The sequence below is a fragment of the Pongo pygmaeus genome, chromosome 20, assembly GCF_028885625.2.
Source record: "Pongo pygmaeus isolate AG05252 chromosome 20, NHGRI_mPonPyg2-v2.0_pri, whole genome shotgun sequence".
In the NCBI taxonomy this organism is placed as follows: Eukaryota; Metazoa; Chordata; class Mammalia; order Primates; family Hominidae; genus Pongo; species Pongo pygmaeus.
The window spans coordinates 18,732,908-18,739,445 of record NC_072393.2 but is presented as its reverse complement, the minus strand read 5'-3'; positions in this window follow the sequence as shown (position 1 = coordinate 18,739,445).

Sequence of the window (6,538 nt, the reverse complement as noted above, 5' to 3'; positions counted from 1 at the left end):
GGACACAGGAGCAAAGAGAAGGGCAGGAAATGGGGAGGATGTGGGCCCTGAGCGACACGAGAAGCAGCCACAGAGCGTTCTGGAACAGTCAGAAGCAGGGGTGGAAGCTGGGAGGGCAGGAAGGGGGCAGTGCTGGGGGCTCACAGCAGGGAGGAGGAGGCTGCCAGGGCCTAGGCTGACCAGCTGGCCTTGCCCAGGAAGTGCAGGACCCCGAGGTGGCACCTCCTTTCCACAGAGCAAGAGGAGGCCGGCTGGGTGCCGCGGCTCATGCCTGTAATTCCAACACTTTGGGAGGTCGAGGCAGGCGGATCACTTGAGGCCAGGAGTATGAGACCAGCCTGGCCAACAAGGTGAAACCTTATCTCTACTAAGAATACAAAAATTAGCCAGGTGTGGTGGCATGTGTCTGTAATCCCAGCTACTCAGGAGGCTGAGGCAGGAGAATTGCTTAAACCCAGGAAGCAGAGGTTGCAGTGAGCCAAGATCGCGCCACTGCACTCCAGCCTGGGCGATAGAACGAGTGTCTGTCTCAAAAAAAATGATAATAATAATAATAAATTTAAAATTTTTTAAAAATTTAAGAGGAGGTGCAGTCAAACCAAGTCTCGAGTGGACAAGAAGCTGCTAGCCACGCAGAGAGAGCCTGGAACAGGTGGAGGAACTGCAAGCGCGGAGCCTCTGAACTTCTGTGGGGAAGGGGCAGAGGTGGGGTCAGGGCTCAGGTCAGAAGCCCCTACAGGGCCGGGCGCGGTGGCTCACGCCTGTAATCCTAGCACTTTGGGAGGCCGGGGAGGGCGGATCACGAGGTCAGGAGATCGAGACCATTCTGGCTAACATGGTGAAACACCGTCTCTACTAAAACACAAAAAATTAGCCGGGCGTGGTGGTGGGCGCCTGTGGTCCCCCCTACTTGGGAGGCTGAGGCAGGAGAATGCCGCGAACCCGGGAGGCGGAGTTTGCAGTGATCGGAGATCACACCACTGCACTCCAGCCTAGGCGACAGAGCAAGACCCCGTCTCAAAAAAAAAAAAAAAAAAAAAAGAAGCCCCTACAGGAGCTGGGGTGAGCACTTGCAGGGATCTGTACCTGACGCTTGGCATCAGCCACTTCTTCTTTTTTTTTTTTTTTTTGAGACAAAATCTCACTCTGTTGCCCAGGCCGGAGGGCAGTGGCACGATCTCCATTTACTGCAACCTCTGTCTCTCAGGTTCAAGTGATTCTTCTGCCTCAGCCTCCTGAATAGCTGGGATTACAGGCGTCCGCCACCATGCCCAGCTAATTTTTGCATTTTTTAGTAGAGATGGGATTTCGCCATGTTGGCTAGGCTGGTCTCGAACTCCTGACTTCAGGCAATCCGCCCGCCTCGGCCTCCCAAAGTGCTGGGATTACAGGCGTAAGCCACCTCACCCAGCCAAGCATCAGCCACTTCTCAAGGAGACTTCAAGTGAGGGCGAGGATTCCCCGAGCTCCCACTCAGCCTTGCTGCTCAGCCCCGTGGGTTTCCAAAGCCACTTCCAACCCATCACCTCCAAGGGTCCTCACAGATGGAGAAATGAAGGCTCAGGACAGGCACACGATCCAAGCAACAGCCGATCATTGTTTTTTATTTTTTTTTACAGGTAGGGGTCTCACCATGTTGTCCAGGCTGGTCTCAAACTCCTAGGCTCAAACGATCCTCCCACCTTAGCCTCCCAAAGTGCTGGGATTACAGGCCTGAGCCACAATGCTCAGCCAACCATTGTTTATCTATCATGAATGTGTGCCAGGCAGCTCCGCAACTCACCCATAGGGTGGCAGCGTCATTCACTGCTCAGGCACAGAGAGGGTGAGGAACCTGTCCCAGGTCACACAGCGATGGTGACCTCCTCTTTCCACTGCCTCCCTAAACTTGAAGGATCCATTGACCTTCTCCCAGCTCAGGCACAGTCAGGACCCCAAAATTGGTTGGGAATAGGGTGTGGGGGGTAAGCAAGATCGGCTGCTGCTTTAAAACTCACTCCCCTGATTGTAACATCAGCTGAGGGACAGGATTTGAGGCACATAAGTTAGGTGCCTGGAGGGCTTAACCCTACTGTGCCTCAGTTTCCTCCCTGGTCGGGGGGATAACAGCAGCTCTACCTCATGGGGGTTGTTGGGTAGATTGCATGAAGGAAGGATGCCAGTAATCATTTTAGGACCGGCCTGGTATACAGCAAGTGCTCAATAAATGCTTGAAATAACCTAAGAGTGGCATCTCGCCTAGCACCTGTGGGGTGTCCAGAACCTCATGGGGGACCCTCCATCTTTACAGCTATGGGGTTGGTGTGAGCAGCTCATTGTCCCAGGGGACCCAGCAGTGGCCCCTCTGGATTGGCCCGTGCCATGGGGAATAGAAAGGCCGCTGTCCTCTGTGCCCTGGAGGCTGGCTTAGGAAGCCTGGCCCCAGGCCAGTGACCGTTCACCTTGCAGGCCTGTGATCCTGCCCTTCGAGCTGCCTCCCAGCCTGGGCCTGGCCTCTGCGGCCACCGGGCGGTGACTCACCCCAGCCCCGCCTCCACTGGAACCAGGCACCGAAATAGTCACCCAGCTCGCTCTCGGGAGTGGCCGTGGAAATATTTCAGGGCTGCGTTCAGCACCTAAAAATACTCCTCACGTCTTCAAGCATCTTCCCCTCCCTCATCTCCCCTCCTCTGCACCACCAGGGCCAGACCCTCCATGCCCGACCCCTCCAGCATCAAGTAACTCAGACATCCTGGCCCCAGAGCCTTCTCGAAGGTCAGCCTCTTCTGAACCCCCTGAAATCTCAGTTACCAAGTTGGGGAGGCCAGGGCTCAGTGACATTGTCTGGGGAGACCTTCACTGCCCAGCAGTTTTCCTTAAACATTAAAAAAATGGCTGGGGGTGGTGGCTCACGCCTGTAATCCCAGAACTTTGGGAGGCCGAGGCGGGTGGATCACGAGGTCAGGAGTTCAAGACCAGCCTGGCTAACATGGTGAAACCCAGTCTCTACTAAAAATACAGAAATTAGGCAGGCGTGGTGGTGAGCGCCAGTAATCTCATCTACTCGGGAGGCTGAGGTAGGAGAATTGCTTTAACCTGGGAGGTGGGGGTTGCAGTGAGCCGAGATCACGCCACTGCACTCCAGCCTGGGTGACAGAGCAAGACTGTCTTGGGAAAAAAAATTAAAAATTAAAAAAATGGGCCAGGCGCAGTGGCTTATGCCTGTAATCCTAGCACTTTGGGAGGCTGAGGTGGGTGGAACACCTGAAGTCAGGAGTTTGAGACCAGCCTGGGCAACATGGCGAAACCCCGTCTCTACTAAAAAATATAAAAATTGGCCAGGCGTGGTGGCTCACACCTGTAATCCAAGCACTTTGGGAGGCTGAGGCGGGCGGATCATGAAGTCAAGAGATGGAGACCATCCTGGCTAACATGGTGAAACCCCGTCTCTACTAAAAATACAAAAATTAGCTGGGCCTGGTGGCATGCACCTATACTCCCAGCTACTCGGGAGGCTGAGGTAGGAGAATTGCTTGAACCTGGGAGGCAGAGGTTACAATGAGCCGAGATCACGCCACTGCACTCCAGCCTGGCAACAGAGTGAGACTCTGTCTCAAAAAAAACAAAACAAAACAAAAAAAACAAAAATTAGCCGGGTGTGGTGGCAGGCACCTGTAATCCCAGCTACTCAGAAGGCTGAGGCACGAGAATCGCTTTAACCCGGGAGGCAGAGGTTGCAGTGAGCTGAGATCTCGCCACTGCACTCCAGCCTGGGTAAGAAGAGCAAAACTTCATCTCAAAAAAAATAATAATAATAATTAAATTTAAAAATGGTTCTTGGCCGGGCACAGTAGCTCAGGCCTGTAATCCCAGCACTTTGGGACGCCAAGGCGGGCGGATGGCTTGAGCCCAGGATCCCAGTCTGGGCAACATAGCAAGACCCTATGAAAAACAAATGAAATTAGCCAAGCATGGCGGTACACACCTGTAGTCCCAGCTGCTGAGGAGGTTGAAGGGGGAGGATCACTTGAGTAGGGAGGTTGAGGCTACAGCGAGCCACGATTGCGCCACTGCACTCCAGCCTGGGTGACAAAGCAAGAACCCCCCACCAAAAAAAAAAAAAGGTTCTTGCTGTTTGCATTGTTGAGGCAGCCAGAAGCAGGCCCTTTTGACAGAGCCCCCAGCTGGTCTGAATTCCACCTCCTCACCCTCCCACTGGCTTCAAGACCCCACTTAGCTTATAGGGTCCTCTCCCTCCCAGGGTGGGAGAGGGGTGTGCACTGGGCCCTCCAAGATACCCTCACACTCTGCTGTCATCTCAGGCTCTCAGCCTCCCTGGTCATACTCAACGCCCTCTGTGGCCCCAAGGTGCGGTCAACTTTGTCCTAACCACCAAGCACCTTGACCTTTCTGGTGGCCTAAGGAAGGTAGGGGAAACAGAGCACACAGAACTGTACCTCGGTTCCGCCTGCTGGGGTGGAATCCAGCATTTCTCGATCACCTGAGGCTTCCAATTAGAGAGAATGGCAGGTGTCAAGGCACTGAAGAAGGAGCGTGCTGGGTGTGTTGAAAAGGCAGTCAGCTGGCTGGCGAGCAAAGTGAGGGCGAGGGAGCCGGGCACAGTGGCTCATGCCTGTAATCTCAGCACTTTGAGAGGCCAAGGCAGGCGGATCACCTGAGGTCAGGAGTTCGAGTCCAGCCTGGCCACAACATGGCGAAACCCCGTCTCTACTAAAAATACAAAAATTAGCCGGGTGTGGCTGTGCATGCCTGTAGTCCAAGCTACTTGGGAGGCTGAGGCAGTAGAATCGCTTGAACCCAGGAAGCAGAGGTTGCAGTCAGCCGAGATCATGCCACTGCACACTAGCCTGAGTGACAGGGTGAAACTCCATCTCGAAAAAAACAAAAAGCAAGGGTGAGGGTACCGGGCAAGGACTGGCACACTGTAGATGTGAAGTCCTCCCTGGCCCTCTGTTCTCCCTTAGAGAGGATGAGTCAACCTAGAGACACCTTCAGAGAGCCAACCTCCCTGAACCACTTAAGAAGCAGTTTTGTTTTTTTGTAATAACTAAATTCCCTACTTTATTCAGATTTCCTTTGTTTTTACCTAATGTACTTAACAAAAAAATTGAGGTGGTTGGGTGCAGTGGCTCACGCCTATAATCCCAGCACTTTGGGAGGCCGAGGCCGGCAGATCACCTGCAGTCAGGAGTTCGAGACCAGACCAGCCTGATCAACATGGAGAAACCCCGTCTCTATTAAAAATACAAAATTAGCCAGGTGTGGTGGCACATGCCTGTAATCCCAGCTACTCAGGAGTCTGAGGAAGAAGAATTACTTGAACCCGGGAGGCGGAGGTTGCAGTGAGCGGAGATCGCAACACTGCACTCCAGCCTGGGCAAAAGAGTGAAACTCTGTATCAAAAAATAAATAAATAAATAAATAAAAAATTTGAGGTGCCTGGTGTGGTGGTGGCTTACACCTGTAATCCCAGAACTTTGGGAGGCCGAGGCAGGAGGATCGCTTGAATCCAGGAGTTCGAGAGCAGCCTGGGCAACATAGTGAAACCTCATCTCTACAAAAAATAAACAAAATTGGCCTGGCATGGTGGCGTGGCCCCTGTAAGTCCCAGCTGCTCAGGAGGCTGAGGTAGGAGGATTGGTTGAGCCCTGGAGACCAGGCTGCAGTGAACCAAGATCGAACCACTGCACGGTTTGACCTCTGCCTGAATGACAGAGGAAGACCTTGTCTCTAAAAAATAAATTGAAGGCCAGGCATGGTGGCTCATGGGAGCCATGACTTTGGGAGGCCGAGGTGGGCGTATGGCTTGAGGCCAGGAGTTCAAGACCAGCCTGGCCAAGCATGGTGAAACCACGTCTCTACTAAAATACAAAAATTAGCTGGATATGGTGGTGCACGCCTGTAATCCCAGCTACTTGGGAGGCTGAGGCAGGAGAATTGCTTGATCCCAGGAGGCGGAGGTTGCAGTGAGCCAAGATCATGCCACTGCACTCCAGCCTGGGCAACAGAGTGAAACCCTGTCTCAAAAAATTAAAATAAATTGAGGCAGGAGTCACGTAACATAAAATGAGCCACTTTAAAGTGTATAATTCAGGGGCATTTAATACACCCACACTGTTGTGCAACCATCGCCTCTGTCTAATTCTAGAACATGTTCATCCCTTCCAAAGGAGACCTGGTCCCCATCAGCAGTTACTCCCCATTCCCTTCCCCCAGCCCCTGGCAACCAGGAAGCTGCTTCTCGTCTCAGTGGATTTGCCTGTCCTGGATATTTCATATCAATGGAATCTCACACTGTGTGGCCTTTCATGCCTGGCTTCTCTCACTCAGCATCATGTTTTCGAGTTTCGTGCACGTGGTAGCACAGATCACTGCTTCATGCCTTTTTTTTTTTTTTTTTTTTTTTGAGATGGAGTCTTAAGTCTTATCCTGTCACCCACGCTGGAGTGCAATGGCGTGATCTCAGCTCACTGCAACCTCTGCCTCCCGGGTCAAGCGATTCTCCTGCCTCAGCCTTCTGAGTAGCTGGGACTACAGA